A 19,626-nucleotide genomic window follows, 5' to 3' on the forward strand; every position below is an offset into this window, starting at 1 on the left:
AATGCCTAGTGCATAGTAGAACTCATAGGGCATAATGCCTAGCACTCACAGAAGCCACCATACATTGCTTTAGGGTCCTATTATGTGCAAGGAACTCGATTAGGTTACTTAATCCTTACAAAAGTTTTTTCAGTCATCATCATGATAACCATCATTATTCCTATTTTATAAACAAACAAACAAAAAAAAACAGAATTACAAGATAATCTAGGCAAAAATTCAAAGTCAAACCACAATAGTTTGAAGCCAAATGTTTCTACAAAGATGAGTTATCTTATACCTCTTATAGTTCCCATTTCAAGTTCCCTGGCAAGTATGAAACAGAGGTTTCACTGCAGAATAACTTCCTCATTTAGTCAATATTCCATGCCTTGCCCTCTTTAGCTTTACTTCTTTCTAAGTAATGATCACTACTTTTATTTATTATTCCATCAGGACCTTGTTGGCAGACCTAATTAAGCAAACGTAAGATGCAGGAAAGTTTATTTTGGGTAACTTATCTCCATTTTTTCCTTCATTGTTCCAATAATTCTTTAGTGTTTCTGCTCTTAGATTTGTTCCCAGAGGGAGAGTGGGATCTGATCTTGAACTTCTTCTACAAAATAGATTCTCGTCTTCTCTTACTATTTATTCTACAGAACAGAGGCTGTTTTATAAACTAGTTTACATTATATTGTCAGTGATATAAAATGACATAAATGCCTTTTTGAGGACATTTTCATCCTTACCTACACTGCCTTTATGGCAATGATCCTTGCCATCTCTCTCAAAATATTATGTTTGTCAAAGTGTCACTCAAATGTCATTTCCTCCATGCTTCTTTGCCTTATCCCCAGATTTTTCTTTGCTTCCAAATACCTACAATACTGCAAGTCACTTTTTTTGTGTTCTTTGCATGCTTAACTTCCTATATTAGATACTGCTTGTCTTCTCTTTTCCTCCACTAGTTTGTGTTTTTTCTTGTGTGTGAACATTTACTCCCTTATCATTCTTTTGGTGCTCACTTTTAGCTGGGCCCTCTTCAGGTGCTGCAGAGACTGGTGAGAAACCAGAAGTTCACAATCCAGTGATGTCAAAAGAAGCTTTGAGAAGCTGGGAGAGGCTTTGGAAAAAAGGTAAAGTGTGAACACAGTCTTGAAAAAATAATGAAAGCTCTCAGGTGTGCAAACAAAAAAGGGTATTCCAGCCAGAAGAAACAGCCTGTAAAATCATATGAAGCCGTGACAGCACATGAGTAAAAAGAGGATTTGTAGAGGAGGCAATACGTTTACCTACAGATGGAAGATCCGACACAGGAACACGGAATCCCCCGACTAATCCTGTGTAGACATGTTTGGCATCACTAACCTGTCAAGGTTCTCCTTCATCCTGAGCTCAGATTTGACTCCAGAGCTCTTTTTTTTTTTTTTTTTTTTTTTTTTTGAGACGGAGTCTTGCTCCGTCGCCCAGGCTGGAGTGCAGTGGTTCACGCCATTCTCCTGCCTCAGCCTCCTGAGTAGCTGGGACTACAGGCGCCCGCCACCTCGCCCGGCTAGTTTTTTGTATTTTTTAGTAGAGACGGGGTTTCACCGTGTTAGCCAGGATGGTCTCGAGCTCCTGACCTCGTGATCCGCCCATCTCCGCCTCCCAAAGTGCTGGGATTACAGGCTTGAGCCACGGCGCCCCTCCGAGCTCTTCTTAATGAAACAGTCCAGGCAACCACTGTTAACCCATTGAAGTTTCCACAAAATATGAAATCTCTTTACCAAAAACACACTAACTAAAATGTGTAAGTTTCTATTAGAATTTCAGTCTACTTGTGGCATATATTTTACAGTAGGTGAGGTTTCAATGTGAATAACTCAAATTAGTTCTCATTGGTGACAGCCTTCTGTATATATGTGAGTAAGATAAGGGTAACAAGATGCTACTGTTGCTGAAGAGAGGGATTGAGCCTGGAAAAGAGAGGAAAAAATGATAAAAGGGGAAAGAGACCAGCCATTCCAGCAGGGAGGCCAAAGCAGGAGGATTGCTTGAGGCCAGGAGTCTGAGATTAGTCTGGGCAACAAAGCGAGAACTTGTCTCTACAAAAAAAAAAAATCATAGCAGGGTGTGGTGATACATGGCTGTAGTCCCAGCTACTCAGGAAGCTGGGGTGGGAGGACTGCTTGAGCCCAGGAGATCAAGGCTGCAGTGAGTAGTAACCAGGCCACTATACTCCAGCCTAGGTGACAAAGCAAGACTCTGTCTCAAAATGAGACCAAAAAAAAGTGAAGGTGGGGAAAGAAAGGGCATGCTGAGTCAAGCTTGGGGAATTTGGTTACCTTTTTGCTTTGTATCATTCAGAGGAGTGATAACAAACAAGCCAAGTTAACTAGAGTTTTAGGTGAGGACCTGAAATAACCTTCCCGGGCTCTGTAAGAACCTTACTTTTTGGTAAGTATTTCAAAATTTTGCTACATTATTCATTTGATTCTGTTTGGTACATATTGTATTGCTCCTGGAATTATATCCCCAAATAAATAACAGTAATGTCTATATCTTTACCGTCACAATGTTCACATGCAATATTTCTTAAAGCTCATGACTGCCTCCAGCTGGTCTTGAGACCTCCCACTCACTCCACTCTTCACCATCTGAAACTACAGAGTTGTATGCGACTTGAGATACCCGGTTGTCTTAGTCAGCTCAGGCTGCCATAACAAATATAAACTGGGTGCCTTAAAGAACAAGAGTTTATTTCTCACAGTTCTAGAATCTGGGAAATCCAAGATTGAGATACCACCCCACTTGGTACCCCAGTGAGGGCTCTCTTCCTGGCTTGCAGATGGCTGCCTTCTTGCTGGTACCATCCCACTTAGTACCCCAGTGAGGGCTCTCTTCCTGGCTTGCAGATGGCTGCCTTCTCGCTGAGTCCTCACAAGGCAGGGAGAGGGAGGGTTCTGGTCTTTTCCTTTTCTTATAAAGATGCTAATTTCATCATGGTGGCCCCATTCTCATAACTTCCTCTGAACCTAATTCCTTCCAGAAGGCCATACCTCCAAATACCATTGCATTGATGGTTAGGGCTTCAACATAAGAAATTTGGAGAGGAAGGGAAACAAACATTCAGCCCATAACACCTGTCAGTATTAACTTAGCTTTATAAGGCACTCATAAGTTATTGAAGCCTTTAGACATTGTTTACAAGTTACTCCCCAGAGAGCTGCTGAGAAATCAGCATTATTATGGCCTTTTAAAGATAGGGAAAAGAAGGTCAAGTGTGGTGGCTCACGCCTGTAATCCCAGCACTTTAGGAGCTCAAGGCAGGAAGATCCCTTGAGCCCAGAAGCTGAAGTCTAGCCTGGGCAACATGGCAAGACTCCATCTCTACAAAATATTTTAAAAATATCCAGGTGTGATGGTGCACACTTGTGGTCCCAGCTACTCAGGAGGCTGAGGCAGAAGGATCTCTTGAGCCCAGGAAATTGAGGCTGCAATGAGCCTTGTTTGCACCACTACACACCAACCTGGGTGACAGAGTGAAACCCTATCTCAAAAAATAATAAGAGAGAAAAAAAGGCCTTAAATTTAGCAGGTTATATTCTAAAGGATTCACAATCAATAGCAGAGTCTTTTGATAACTAATGTCTCTTTTGCCTTTTGGTCATAAGCATTGTGATTGACCAACAGAATCTAATAAAATAATTTATTTTCTTAGTTATCTTAAAATTCTATTAAATCTCCACAATATGCTAGATGTTGCATGGATTATAAATCTGACATATATTAAGATGAATAAGTGAAAAATATGCCAAATGTATAATGGCCCATATTTATCTCATATATTTAATGTGTTTTATATTTTGATTTGGGTGTTTAGACATAGTAAGATATTCACATTATGCCCTTCACCCTTATTTCGCTCTGTTCCCCAACCTGCCAGGTGACCACAGGAACCATAACCAATGACAAAGATGTCATACTCTCTGCTTTGAGGCCTTAGGCTTCTTGGTGTACCACTGAGAACCACTCCAACTCCTCTTCAGTGCTTCAGTGCCCAGTTCTGTGGTTTTATCATAGCAATTGGTAGATTAATAAATTTTTAAAGTAAACTTGATTTATAATGACAGAAAATGCATTTGAATATATAGTATCCATATATATATATACACACACCCACAAACATTGTAAATGTACAGAAAAATCCTGAAAGATTAAAAAAATGCTTTTAGAATATTTAACTTTTTCTTTTTTTTTTTTTTTTTTTTTTGAGACGGAGTCTCACGCTGTTGCCCAGGCTGGAGTGCAGTGGCGCGATCTCGGCTCACTGCAAGCTCCGCCTCCCAGGTTCCCGCCATTCTCCTGCCTCAGCCTCCCGAGTAGCTGGGACTACAGGCGCCCGCCACCGCGCCCGGCTAATTTTTTGTATTTTTAGTAGAGACGGGGTTTCACTGTGGTCTCGATCTCCTGACCTTGTGATCCGCCCGCCTCGGCCTCCCAAAGTGCTGGGATTACAGGCTTGAGCCACCGCGCCCGGCCAACTTTTTCAGTAAATAATTTCAAATGTACAGAAAAGTTGGAAGTAGAAGAGAGTACAAAAATAATCCAAATACTTGCCTTTTACACAGATTCACTTATTAAATTTTTACACCATTTGCTTTATTATTTCTTTTTTTTTTTTTTTTTTTGCCTGAACCATTTGAGGGTAAGTTACATAAATCATGGTCCTTTACCCGAAACTTTTCAGGATGTATTTCCTAACAATCATAATCATCTCTTACATAATTACAGAACAGGTGTCAACTTAAATAAATTCCACATTATATCATAGTGTTAAACATAATGCTTTAATCTACTATCTGAATTCCAGTTTTGTCAGTTGACCCAATAATATCTTTTATAGATTTTTTCATCTTCCAGCTCACAGATCCAATTTACTACTGCATTTAGTTGTCATGCGTTTTTAGCCTCCTCTAATCTTGACTATATTTTCAGCTTTTTTTTGTTTTATAATATTGGCATTTTTGAAGAATATAGACCCACTTCGTGTTAATACAGCATTCCTCATTTGGGTTTTGTTTAATATTTCCTCATTATTAAATTCAGGTTATGCATTTACAGCTGGAATCCTACGTAGGTGATGTTGTATTCTCACAGGATACCTCATCTAGAGACACACGATGTCCATCTACCACTCATTGATGGTGTTAATTTTGATCACCTACCTAATCAAGGTGTTCTTCAGTCTCTCCACTATATAATTACTATTTTTTCTCTTCCAACTAATGAGAAATTTGTGGGGAGATACTTTGAACCCATGGAGATGTCCTGCTCCTCATCAAATTTTCTTCCTTGATTTAGTGTAAATTGATGAATCTTACCTTGATCCAGTTAGTGCCACGATGGTTGCTGAATGCTGATTTACAACTCAGTTTGCCTTTCACATTCACCAGTCAGCAGTTACTCAGAACTTTGTTCTTAAGCAAGATTCCTCTCTTCTCTCCATTTATTTATTTTTTTAATCACCATGACTCTCTAGCCTTCTATATTTTCATTACTGTACCTAATTATGGAAGTCATTACTGTACCTAATTATGTAAAGCAAACTTTTAATAGTGGTTATCTCTGGTGAGTGGGATTTGGAGAGAAGGCTTTGAAAGGGAGATTTTCACTTTTTATAAACTCTTTACTTTTTTTTTTTTTTTTTTGAGACAGAGTCTCTCTGTCACCCAGGCTGGAGTGCAGTGGTGCAATCTCATCTCACTGCAACCTCTGCCTCCTGGGTTCAAGCGATTCTTCTGCCTCAGCCTCCTGAGTAGCTGGGATTACAGGCGTGTGCCATCACGCCCAGCTAATTTTGTATTTTTAGTAGAGATGGGATTTCACCATGTTGGCCAGGCTAGTCTCAAACTGCTGACCTCATGATCCTCCCACCTTGGCCTCCCAAAGTGCTGGGATTACAGGCGTGAGCCACCACGCCCAGCCAAACTCTTTACTTTTTAAGCTTTTCACAATAGCGCATATCCCTCCCTCTTTTTAAAAGATTGAATGAAAAAAAATTTTAAATGGTAAAGAAAGTATTTCCCCAGGGACACTGTAGAGGCAGAAGGAAGTAATAGGAAATTGGCCTTGAGACAGTTTACACTGTTAATACCTGTCTCTTATTTAAGATATGCACATAAGAAATGCAAATTTTTGGAGTTACACTGATGGCTCATGCCCTGTAAACTAATCTTCTTGTGATCAACTGGCTGGGTGTACATATTAACTAGTTAGAATTAGCTCTGTAGAGTGGGGTTTAACACATGATAGATACTAAATTAACTGTCATCAAGATATCTACACTTATTACAGAACTTTATATGGTTTCAATAAGATTTCGAGAAAATAATGAGGACATGAGTCTTCACAAAATGAGATATCCATGAATTGTCAAATTATTTTATTTTCTTTAAATGAAATTAAATCAAATCCAACCTGCCACTCAAATAGGCTGACAAAAAGATATAATTTAATATTATATTTCAATATTGTTCTTTTTTTTTTTTTTTTTTTTTTTTTTGAGACGGAGTCTCACGCTGTTGCCCAGGCTGGAGTGCAGTGGCCAGATCTCGGCTCACTGCAAGCTCCGCCTCCCGGGTTCCCGCCGTTCTCCTGCCTCAGCCTCCTGAGTAGCTGGGACTACAGGCGCCCGCCACCGCGCCCGGCTAATTTTTTGTATTTTTAGTAGAGACGGGGTTTCACTGTGGTCTCGATCTCCTGACCTTGTGATCCGCCCGCCTCGGCCTCCCAAAGTGCTGGGATTACAGGCTTGAGCCACCGCGCCCGGCCTTCAATATTGTTCTACCTCATTTCCATAATCAATTAATATATCTCTATAAAGAAAATTTACACCTATTTTGTTGTCCTCGTCACAGCATAGAAAAAGAAACCATTTTTTTAGCCTGAGTGAGAGATGTTTCAAGGACAGGAACCTTCAGAAAAATCAGTGGCTGGATGGAGGGGCGATAAGTTCTCTGAGTTCCTCAAGAGCTGAATATGTGAGCTGAGCACAGGGGACATTTCTTGCCTGTGCCTTTCAGAAACTGAGTCTTCTTGGAAATTTTTCTTTCTTCCAGAACAGTTCCAAATCCACTCATTGACAGGGCTACTCAGAGTCTATATTAGCCTCACGGAACTTGGAGTCTCAGATAATGGAGTAGCCATGTGGGGCTTAAACGGAGATATGAGGTTTTTCTATTGGTGGGAAGCCATGAATTGCTCATTCAAACCAAATCTTCAGTCAAGCCTCTTCATCCTTGAAGCCATTCCATTTCTCCTTTCTCCCTGACCCTTGGGTCATAGTCCCCTGCTCACATCCATCCATGTTTGGGGAAGAATGAGAGGGTGGTGCCACTCTCCTTGCTTTTCATCCATTACCAGGTGAAGGTTTAGACTGTACTTTCCTGTTTCAAATTTCCAGTTTATTGTTGTCTAAAAATCTTTCCCAAGCACAACCAGTTCTCTGTTACACAGAAAGTACCTGGTAAGAGCTGGTTAGCTTTTCCCAGTTCCTGAGCACAGTGTGCAGAGCTGTGACTCAAAAGTGAGTCAAGCAAAAGAGGTGTCAATTGCATGTGACCTCTACTGAGACAAGAGTGGCCCCACTGGAACTCCCTCTCCTAAAGAACCCCAAAACACACTCAGCTTTTTCATCAAAGCACTTACTGTGTGGTTAGTTGTGAGCATGTAAATTTTCCTCAAAAGCACAATAAAAGAAGGGTGATTGCACACCCCTAAACTCTAAACAGCTATCTTACACATGTGTCCCTGCTGATGATGAGGGTAAGCACACATTCACTGGGTATTTTGGTTGTGACAAGTATTATTCTAAGAACTTTATGCACTTTGTCTCATTTAATCATCACAACAACCTTATAATTATTATTTTTTAAGAGCTGGGGTCTTGCTCTGTCACCTACACTGCAGTATAGTGGTGCCACCAAAGCTCACTGCAGCTTTGAACTCCTAGGCTCAAGTGATCTTCCCGCCTCAGCCTCCTGAGTAGCTAGGACTACAGACGTGCACCACTGCACAGCTAATTTCTTTTCTTTTTAATTTTGTAGGATCAAGGTCCCATTATGTTGCCTGGGCTGCTCTCAAATTTCCTGGCTTCAAGCGATCCTCCCACCTCAGCCTCCCAAAGTATTGAAATTACAGGCATAAGGCACCATGCTTGGCAAGAGGTACTATTATTATCATTGCCTTTTACGGATGAAGATACTGAAGAAACGAAATGGAAATTTGTCTAAAGTTGCACAGCTTGTAAAATTGAAACCCAGGACATACGACTTTAAATTTCGTTTATCCAGTCATGTCATCCAGTTTGCCTGGGACTAAGGCATTTCCCAGGATGTGGGACTTTCGGTGCTAAAATTTCAAAATGATACTGGTAGAGCTGGTGTTGCTATGGGGCCAGTCTTTTTCAGGTCCCAGGCTCTCTCCAGGTGCCTCAGGCCACCACCTTGGCGGCAGGTTAAAGTCTATTGCAATTCAATGGGGGTACCAGCAGGCAAACATTCACAGAAGCCGTTTCTCTGGTGAGAATGAGAGAAGGGTATCCAGTGTGGCTATCCAGGGGCCCCAGTTACCTAAAACTTTGAAAAGTAGCATTCAGAGATTTTAATTGCCACCTTAATTCCCCATCAACTCTCTCATGGGCCCTTGGGTCAATCCACAGAAAAGGATCTGTTTGCCTGCACCTTGTCTCCTGCTATGGAAGGAAACAGTTTCTTTTACCAGCTCCACCAGTTGAGAGAAGTTTGGCAAAGGGATTGGGTATAGTCAGATTAGGCTTTGCAGAGAGAAGGATACTCAGCTTTGCTCCTGCCCATACCAGGGCTGAATGGGCCAGTTAACCTTACTATGAATATAGTCAGCTTTCCCGAGCTTTCTGGCAACATTTGGGATGTCTACCTACAATCTTCTTTGGTTTTAAGCACCCAGAACCATCTGTCAAGTACCTTGAACTAGTCTCAGAAACACATGACTTGAGAGCACTAGTGGCTTCCTGAGGTTGACACCCTCAGGCGTTCCAGAGGTCATCTTCCTTTCTCAGCTACCTGCCACCTCATTATTGAGCCTTAAGACAGAAATGTCTTTTCTCTTGGGATGGAAATTGTGTCTCCTAAAAACACTCTGAATTTCTGGTAGGTAATCATCTCCAGCTTAATCTAAGTGGCCTTTTCCAGGTTCTATCATCTGTCCCATCATGTTAAACCATGTGTCAGATGGCATGTCCAGGTTTGGGGAAATGATGTTTGCCTTGTGCCCAGGATTCTGACAACATGACTCCACCATCTTCAAGCAGAAGTTTAATTTTTAACAATCCATTCTGAAATGATGGTCTTATAGTCATGCCCCCCAAAAAGTATTCTCCAGGTAATTGCTAAACACTAAAATGGATTGTATTTACCCTAATTTAATTTATCTTCTGCTGGACAATCTTATATGTGTAATTGTGTAGTAACTTTCAGATAGTCTCACCATAGTACTCTAGTCACATATCACTGGGGACTTGTGAAAGTGCACACCCAAATCTACACCAGAGTCACAGCTAGGCTGACCAGTCATCCAGTTTGTCTGGGACTAAGGCATTTCCCAGGATGTGGGACTTTTAGTGCTAAAATTTCAAAATGATTTGGCTTCAGTGCTAAGAGTTGTAATCTACCCATGGCTCTGATATGGACCACACAAATACTTTGGTAATTCCAGTGGCAGGGGAGCCGGGGGGAAGGCACATAGAAGAGATATGAATCATAGCCCACATATCCGTGTGTGGTGAAAAAAAGTCATATAATGTATCAGTCAGGGCCCCAGCAGGAAAAAGCATGATAAAAGGCAATTAATTGAGAGTTTTAACAAAAAAAATACACTAAAATGTGTAGGGAGGATTAGGGGAGATCAACCAGGAATGATGAAGCACCCTCAGGGCTAACAACAGGGAAGCTTAAAGATCCTAGGGTTTGAGAGTGCAAAGAGAGGAAATCGTTTCCAGAACCCAACCCAGACTAGACAGGGGCCCCAGACAGGATTTGCTGCCTTCAGGAAAGGGACTCTATCAAACTATAGGGAGGGATCCTTGGAAATACATATCCCAATTCATTCCATTCTCTTCTTCTGCAGTGCCCTCCAATGACTGGACCCAACTGGAAGCCAGAGCAAAGAAGTCTGTAGAAGCTATTCAAAGTGGTTAATTCTCTGGGGCATAGAGCAGGGAGGAAAAAAGGTAAAGAATGGATGTGAAGACAAAAAAAAAAAAAAAATCAGCCTACATTATTTTCTTTCACTTAAAATTAATTTTATTTGGGGGAATCCATCCCAAATCCATCCCCTCCTCTTCACACCCATCCCATCTTCAATAGAGCATGCTGTTTAGTCTTTAATCTAGATTCTGACCACACTTACTGATGAGATGAACACTGTCCAACTTGCAGGAATGCCCAAGTCCAGTGGTTCTGTGGCTCTGCACCACAGTGTTCATGGGAATCTTTGCTAGAATTGAGAACCTTGAGGAACACGGTGCTACTCAAATGTGCCTACTATGAAGATATCCTCCACGTTTCGAAGTCCTTCCAGAGAACACAAGAGGGAACAGCCACAGTCCCAGTTACATAGATGAGCTTATTGTTTTTTCCCCAGGCTTGAGATTCTCCTTAACTTGAATTCTGCTTTTGCGTATCTTCTTTCAGACACTAACTCTTTTCCCCTTCCGCTCTGAATTTCCTGGCATAATTTCTTCAGTGGGCTTGGATTCTCACAAAATTAAGAGGGCGGGGGAGGGGGTTCTTCTGGAAGCCGCTTCTGCTTTCAGTCTTGCAAACTACCAAATGCCAAAAACTTAGCTTTCTAGAATAAGGAAAAAGAAAATCACCGAAACAAATCCAGTTAGTCAGAATTCTCTCTGACTCTTCTATTGCAATATGAATAACATGCAATTTAATTTACATAATCAAGTTGGAATTTTAAATGGAGTTGGGGTAGCATAGCAGAGGGGAAATTGATGTTAATTCTAGCTTGTATATAAGATAGAAACAAGAAAAAAATATACACATAAAATATCAATGTATATAAAAATGGAAAAACAGTCATAGCCTTGTCACTTGTCTGACTGCACATACATCCTTTCCCCTCCACTCTTTGCCTCCGTATTTCTGAGCCTCAGAGCTTGACAGAGATGGAGGGAGGCAGGAGGATTAAGGTAAGCATATAATGATGTAACTTCCCCTATAATATTTAAACAAACTTGCCTCTCTGAACGTGTACTTAATTACTGTCCAGAGCTGATAGTCTCACATAATCTGCATGGATAAGGACAAGAGGAATGAATGTCAGCGTAGAGCTGAGGAGATGGTCCTGACTTTGGACCCTGATGAATCTCAGTTTGAATCCCTATTTTATGACCTACTATCTTTATGATCATAAGCAAATTGAGTAACCGTTCAGAGTTTTGGTTTCCTTACCTATAAAATTGCAATAACACCAAACTTACTGAGCTGGTGTAAAGGTTAGAAATAATAAATACAACGTCCCTGTTTAGTATGTAGACCATGGTAAGTACCAGATGAAGAGTGCTTCCTGTTCATATTCAAGTAATTATCCCACCCTCAAAACCACAGAATACAGCAAACCAGAGAAAGGCCTAAGAAGTTAATGGATTAAAAAAATGAACTGGCCAAGTGTGGTGGCTCAAGCCTGTAATGCCAGCAGTTTGGGAGGCTGAGGCAGGTGAGGTAGGAAGATCACTTGAGGCCAGGAGTTTGAGGAACAATAGCAACAGAGCTGTATTCCCAGCTACTCGGGAGGCTGAGGCAGGTGAGGTAGGAAGATCACTTGAGGCCAGGAGTTTGAGGAACAATAGCAACAGAGCTGTATTCCCAGCTACTCGGGAGGCTGAGGCAGGTGAGGTAGGAAGATCACTTGAGGCCAGGAGTTTGAGGAACAATAGCAACAGAGCTGTATTCCCAGCTACTCGGGAGGCTGAGGCAGGAGAGGCAGGATCTCTTAAGCCTGGAAAATACAGTTTGCAGCGAGTTATGGTGGTGCCACTGCACTTCAGCCTGGGTGACAGAGCGAGACCCTGTCTGTAAAGAAAATAGAAAAGTAAAAAAGAAAAATGAACTGGACTGAGAGTTAAGGTCAAATGAAATTATAAGAGTCTCTACTCATAAGATATTTTTGTCTCTTCTTTCCAGTTTTTGTTTGCAGGAAACGAGAGGGATCCTCTGATTACCAAATTTACTCTCAACAGGGGCTGGTCCCCATCCGGAGCAAAAGGCTTCAGTAACCCCAATCCAGCATTTTCTCGACAGACTTCTAACTCAAAGAGTACTGTGGCCTATTTCTGCAGGTATGTACAGCTTGCTTAAGAGTTTCAGCCATAATGAAGGTCAGGAAAGTGCCAACTAATCTTGAAGGACCAGGATATACCGAGATCAGAAACCAAGGATAAGGTGTGCCCAGTTATACCTGTTGAGTATTCATAGTGAATCTTATTTCCTAATCTATAAAGAAGGGTTGAGCGATGGAATGGAGTGTGGAGAACCCTCCACAGCAGATTCCTACTCCTGTCAAATCCGGACAGTCAAGTCCTAATTGAGTATATTTTAATGACCTTTTCACAAACAGCCCAGACTACATCCAACCATTAACCAACTCCCTGCCCACAGAGATTGTAGTTACTTCAAAGGGACACCTCAAAGTCATTTTGTCACATGATGGAATTTCTCACCCCTCACATTTTCATGCTACCAAACCAAGTTCCTTCTTGGTACAATTTAACTTGTGTTCTTCTGTTTTACACTTATTAGATACATTAAAATAGCTAGTTATACACATCAGTGCAATTCAAATAAAATGGCATTCTTCTATTTTCTTAGGCCCCAGTATGTGTAATGGGTCCTTTTAGATGTCAGCTTCCATATTTTAGGGAAATATTTTATATTTCATAGTAGTTATAGGTTATGAATCCTGAATTTGAAAAGAAATTCATGAGATCGACATACAGGAGAATGGGAGTAGCCACAGTCAAACAGTATATGTCTTTACTGGAACATACTTTTTAATATTGCCTTCTATTCTAAAATACAGGTGTTTAGCTTAGTGGGTCTTTTTTAGGATGGCCCCCAAAATAATAATAATAAATGTATATAAATCATCACTCAACTCACCAACAAGAAAAAAAGTAACCCCCTCAGAAAACAAACCAAACCATTCCAGTTGATTCTTGCAATCTTGTTTTTACAAATTAACCTACTTGAATTTAAGTTTATCCCTTTGATATTTCAAGACTCCTAGTTTTGTTTCTTAATTTTTCATGTAAAATTTCACTGTGGGTACTTCTAGAGTGGTATAGCTTTAAACGCTAAAACATTTATCTTGAAAAACTCTAAAATTGATCTGTCTTTATCAATAAGACCATTCTATTATTGATTACTCTTTTTCATCTTAAATGTAATAAAAAGTCAAAGAGAAGAAAAAGCTGGCTTGAGAGTTAATGTTGCAAATCAGTGTAGGCTGCAAAAAAAGAATACCAATAGAATAAAAATTATTTTACTAAAACTATTTTAAAATACATATTTTATGATTTAAAGTAAAATATCACTAGGTTGATGTGTTTCTGGAAATTGGCAACAAGCTGGTCTGTAATTGGAAATGGTAGTAAAATACGTGCTAGTCAACACATGGGTTCCATGGTCTGAACGTTTGTGTCTCTCCACAATTCACACGTTGAAGCCTAATCACCAAGGTGATGGCATTAGGAGATGGGGCCTTTTGGCGACATTTAGGTCATGAGCACAGGCCCTCACCAATAGGATTAGCAACCTAATAAAAGAGACCCGAGGGAGCTTGTTAGCCTTTTTGTCCTTCCACCATGTAAGGACCCACTGAAGGCAACATCTATGAAGAACAGGCCCTCACCAGACACCAAATCTGATGGTGCCATGATCTCCGATTTCCCCGCCTCCAAAACTGTAAGCAATACATTTCTGTTGTTTAGAAACTACCCAGTCTATGGTATTTTTCTGTAGCACCCCAAACAAACTAATAGGTATCCCGTCATAATACTCGTCTGTGCTTAAATTCTGCTCCCTACCATCCCATGCTTACTAAAAGACCAATAGTGATGGATGCAAGGGATTTGGCAAAAGCAGAATAAAAGGAAATAAAAAACTAGAAATATTTTGCTCACAGTGCAGTAAGATTTCTGGAGATCTAAATCCTTGGAGAAGCAGATATTATACTTCTTGTTTATATTTACTCCATAATGTCAAAATAAATACATATTCAGATCTACATTAACAAATACTACTATTTTGTGGTCGTGTGTGTGCGCGCGCGTGCGCACGAGCACGTGTATTTATTTTTTGAATATATATATATATATATATTCATTTGGAAGTTAAAACTCGGATTGGAATTTTAACAAATCTTTCTCTCTTGGAATTTTCTTAGGAGCCAGTTTTCTTTCTCCCAAATTTTCTCATTCTCAGTTTCTACTCCAAAGTTTCCATGTTAAAGGAACATCAAAATCCAATTAAACATGTCTCCAAAAAATGAGTATGAAATAGATCATTATGGTGAGCCACTAGGGATGCTAAAGAGATCAAATGAAAATCTGACTAAAAGGAAGAGTTCAATTTAAAGAGAAGAGAAGGAAGAATTTTGAAGGGCAAAAACTGAAGAAGAGACACATTGGATGATTTTCCTCCCTATTTGCTGTTTGAGAGTGCATTTTCCTGTTTGCTGTTTGAGAGTGCATTTTTAAGAATTATCTTATCTACCAAGAAATAAAAGACTCTATATCTTCTAGACAATAATCTAGATTTGATAGTCTCTGAGATTTAATTCCTAAACAAGTACGGACATAAAGTGAGGTGATAAAGAAAGAATAAAGAATAAAGAAAGTGGATTAAAAAGAATAAAGAATAAAGAAAAAAGAAAGTGGAATAAAAAGAATAAAGAAAGTGGATTAAAACAGAAAAAAAAAGAGAAAAATAGTATTGCAAAAAGAGACAGAATAAAGCTTTTTTAGGAAGAAGAGAATATATTTTATTCATTGCTTCAGAAAGTTTCAAAATGCTTCAAATAAAATTGCACACAGCTGTTTGGTTTCCTCTCCAGAGGACCTAATTGGAAAGATCTGAACATTATCTTCTGTGGCCAGACAGCCTTGCTTTCTTTCTTTTCTTTGTTTTCTTAAGACAGGATCTCACTCTGTCACCCAGGCTAGAGCACAGTGGCATGATCACAGTTCACTCTAGCCTCAACCTCCCAGGCTCAAGTGATCCTCCCACCTCAGTCTCCTGAGTAGCCCTGAGTAGCTGGAACTACAGGCATGTGCCATCATGTCCAGCACAGCTAATTTTTGTTAGTTTTTGTTTGTTTGGTTGGTTTTGTAGAAACGGGGTTTTGCTATGTTGTCCAGGCTGGTCCTAAACTCCTGGGCTCAAGCGATCCACCCGCCTTGGCCTCCCAAAGTGCTGCCTTGCTCTGTTTTTGAGGGGACTCAATGATAGAGCATGGACATTTTGTCAATCAGAATTTTATGGTGGCAAGGGCGCTGAATTGGGTTTGAGGAGACTCGGGTTTTGGTTCTAGCTTCGCCACCAAATACATAAATTAGTTTGAGAAAGTCGGTTAATCTCTGAACTGCAATTCCTTGTTTCTAAAATGAGTGGGGTTGAGATGGATAAATTTCTTTCTAGTTTGAATTTATCGGATAATCTTTTCAAGTTCTTCACCAAAACTGTATCCATCTGCTAGTCTTTAAATAAACACTATGAACACATCTACATAGTTGAGAAAATAAGTAAAAGCAAAACAAATGCAACAACGTCACTTAGAAGCTGGAACTTTTATATAAAATCAATATATGTTGAAATAATCAGGTTTTTTAAAACTTCTCAGTAATTGCTTTTTTTTTTTTCTCCTGCTTAATAATTTCAGGTCTACAGGTGCAACATTTTCTGAACTCTAAATCCAGCTTCCCATAGGGGAGAGTAAAGTCACAGCCAATTCCCCACCATATTCTTAGTTCTCTTAATGAAAAGGAAGAAATCCTATAATACATCTTCACTATGGTAGGCCAATATATGTGAAAGTTAAATAAGAAGCATAGTCTATAAAGGCAGTGGTGACATGGAATGGATATTGTAAATTCACTTTGTTTACATACCCTAGAGATTATCAGTGACATCATTATAGAGTTATTCAGAATTACAGCATTATGGTTCATGTTTGGATATTATATGTTTGGATATAATATCCAATTACATGTTTGGATATAATATCCAATTCTTTGGCTATTATATGTCACAAAGGAAGCTCAAACCAGCCCAACAGGTAGCATTATCCTGATGGGTAACCACAGACTAATGTATGGTCCACCTTTCAGGACCGGGACTTTTTCCCAATGGAATCTTTAAGAATTTTTTTTTTTTTTTTTTTTTGAGACGGAGTCTCGCGCTGTCACCCAGGCTGGAGTGCAGTGGCCGGATCTCAGCTCACTGCAAGCTCCGCCTCCCGGGTTCACGCCATTCTCCTGCCTCCGCCTCCCGAGTAGCTGGGACTACAGGCGTCCGTCACCTCCGCCGGCTAGTTTTTTGTATTTTTTAGTAGAGACGGGGTTTCACCGTGTTAACCAGGATGGTCTGGATCTCCTGACCTCGTGATCCGCCCGTCTCGGCCTCCCAAAGTGCTGGGATTACAGGCTTGAGCCACCGCGCCCGGCCGGAATCTTGAAGAATTATTCAGGCTAAATTTCTAATTGTCTAGAAGGCTTGTGCTACTCAATATGGTAGTCATCAGCCACACTGAACTCTTTAAATGTAAGTTCAAATTAAGATGTCTTAAAAGTGTAAGATACACACTTTGAAGACAGCACCAAAAAAAAGAGGAATGTAGAATACATCATTCATAGTTTTACTCTTGATTAAATGTGGAAATAATATATATTTTATATTGATTGGGTTAGGTAAAATCTATTAAAATTAATTTCATCTGTTTTTCACTGTTTTATTGTGGCTGCTTGAAAATTTAAAATTAAATATTTGGTTCACACTTGGGACTCAAATTATATTTCCATTGGGACAGTGTGGGTCTATACCATAAATTCATCAATACAGGGGCATTCCTGTCCTGTTTTGCATGATGTTCACAACACTGAATTGGAATGATTAATAAATGTGCTGAATGCACTATTACTGAGTGCCAAACAGAGCATGATAACCAAGGTCCACTCTCCCCGTGAACATTGCTGGAGACATCCTGAAATACCTTTACTCTCTTATTCTTGAACTTTTCTGTTCCAAACTGATCATTTCCCTCATGTTCTTTTTTGTATTAATTTAGATTAATACTTCACTGTTTTCCAGTTTCAAATATGCTAATATACAATGCTTCCTTACTTTAAGCTCCAGTCCCTTGAATAACTTGAATTCTCCTCAATCTCCTTAGTCAATTAATTGCATTTTCTTCCTTAGGGTGATATGCTAGTCTCTTCTCAATTTAGCATCAACCTTAGCTTCTTCAAACGCAGAGACTACATTTCCCAGAATCTCCCTCCTGGCCTGTGTATTTCCAAGTTGGAATCTGCAAATGAGAGGCTTTCGCTCAAAGTTTAGAAGGAAGAAGAGGAGGAGACCATTATATTCCAGAGTCAGTTACAGAAAGATGCATGGGCATCGAAGCTGCTTCCAGATGAACTTCTTGAGGACTTACTGCATCTGTGGTGCTGACTGAGATAGCAGGTACAGAAGTAAAGCTAATGAAGTTTAAATTTCAGGGCTCCTATCTTGTGCCGATCCTTTCTAAGACTCTAGGAGCAGTCCTAGCAATTTAGTATTCATAGCAATTTAGTATTCATAACTTTATCTCAAAAAGGGCTCTCTAAATTGTATGAGTTTTAAGTGTCACAAAACCTGAATCCAGCCCTGAATTGCTGAGAACTTCCGAAAGATCTTGTGGCTCCAGTGGCTTCAGGAGAACTCCTGAGAACCACTGTCTTGGGGACTGGAGTCTGAGATCTTCAACGGAGCTTCTCTGACTTTCCCTCCTTCAGCCCTTCCAACAGTTGTGAAAGCTTTAACTTCCTCCATGCTAGGAACAGAGTGGCATTTGTTTTTATGATCAAATCAATAATTGCTTAAAAATGATTGCTGTCAGCAATTAGATTATAATTCTTTGTTGACTTAAACTTAATAAATGATGATATTGTCTTACAACAGAAATGTTGATAGTGAAAAATAATTTAACATCACATCAAAAGACCTTATGACCAGCTCCATTCTGGTCAACATTGGATACTCATAATGGTGTACTTGACAAAGTCTTTGCTTAGCAAATATGAGTGTATGAATTAGTGAATGACGGAATGGATAAATTTATGTGTATCTGTATCCAAGTTGCTTCCTAGTTATGATTATGAAAACAACATAGATCATGTTTGTTCTAATTTTCTTTAGATTTATTTAGCCCAGTACCAAGAACTTCCAGCTGCTCACTGCTTTTTTTGGATGACAATGATATGTAGTTTTGGGAGCCAGTCCAGCACAAATTCTAGGAAATCCCAGGGTGCATCTGTAATTATTTTAGGGTCTTCCAGAGGTTGGAGACCACACCTGTTAGTTATGAATTATTTCCAAGGATGAATTTTTTTAAAAGGCTTTACTTTTGGATCGGTTTGAAGAGTTTAATCTCTTTTTTCCTGTAATGTAATTCTGAAAGGTAATGGCAATGATAAACATTTTGCTGAATAAGAAAGTCAATGGTCAGTCCTCACCAGAATAAATCATTCTTATAATTTAATTGTAATTAAGAGCATAACCTTTCAAATTAAGAAATAATTTAATCATTCTCAGAATTAGACCAGCATTTTAAAAGCATCTGCATTTATATAACATCGCTGTATGCTCCATATTGAAGTCAAACTAAAATATGAATCTAACATTTAAGAGTTTGTAATTTTTAAAATATTGATGAATTACATAGAAAAGCTCAAAATTCCATAATTTGCCATTTTTTCAAATAATTTCTTTGTGTTTTCTGTGGATGAAACAAGAAAGTAAGAATTCAGGGAAGTTTCATAATTGATAGCAAATGTGCAGTTAAGTAATTGAGTTTGGAAGAATTTGGTCTGTTTTCATTCTGTAAAAATGTATTATGTCCAAACTCTATGCTACATACTGTACTAACCAGTGAAGATACAAAGATGAATTACACTTGATAGTTACCCTACTGATGTAAGGTAGACATCAACATTACAGATTCATTCCTGGAAAAAATTTGGTAAACTGTTTGAGGGAACAGGCAATAACTTAAAAAACAAACAAAACGAAGGAGCTTTAAGTGGACCGGACACTGGAGTTACACATGATAATCTCATCTATTTTTCATGTCACCTTTGAGAACCTCTCATAAAGAAGGAAACCGACTCTGGGACATTGAATCTCTGTCCCAAGTTAACCTGGTTAATAAAGAACAGAGCCAGAATTTATACCTCATCTGTCTGAACCCTAGGGGCCAAATAATCCTGTATTCCAGACAGTCTTTGGGTATAGATCCCAGACCCTTTGGCCCTGTGTTTAGTACCATCCAGTCCATTCTCAAAGGGCCATGCGGGCTCGT

At 39.6% G+C, this 19,626-nt stretch overlaps 1 protein-coding gene across 11 annotated transcripts in view; it reads right to left on the reverse strand.

Moving 5' to 3' along the window:
• The window catches only part of LOC135966153 (uncharacterized), a 133,482-nt gene that overhangs the window by 111,858 nt on the left and 1,998 nt on the right, over window positions 1–19,626 (reverse strand). For 2 of the 11 annotated variants that reach the window (XR_010579266.2, XM_074006237.1), the window contains exon 3: window positions 10,279–10,848. The exons of 8 other annotated variants lie outside the window; for them this stretch is intronic. The gene's annotated coding sequence lies outside the window, so the exon portion shown is untranslated. One more of the 11 variants, XR_012419965.1, reaches the window with a different exon arrangement.

This window comes from Macaca fascicularis, chromosome 11, assembly GCF_037993035.2.
Source record: "Macaca fascicularis isolate 582-1 chromosome 11, T2T-MFA8v1.1".
NCBI lineage: Eukaryota > Metazoa > Chordata > Mammalia > Primates > Cercopithecidae > Macaca > Macaca fascicularis.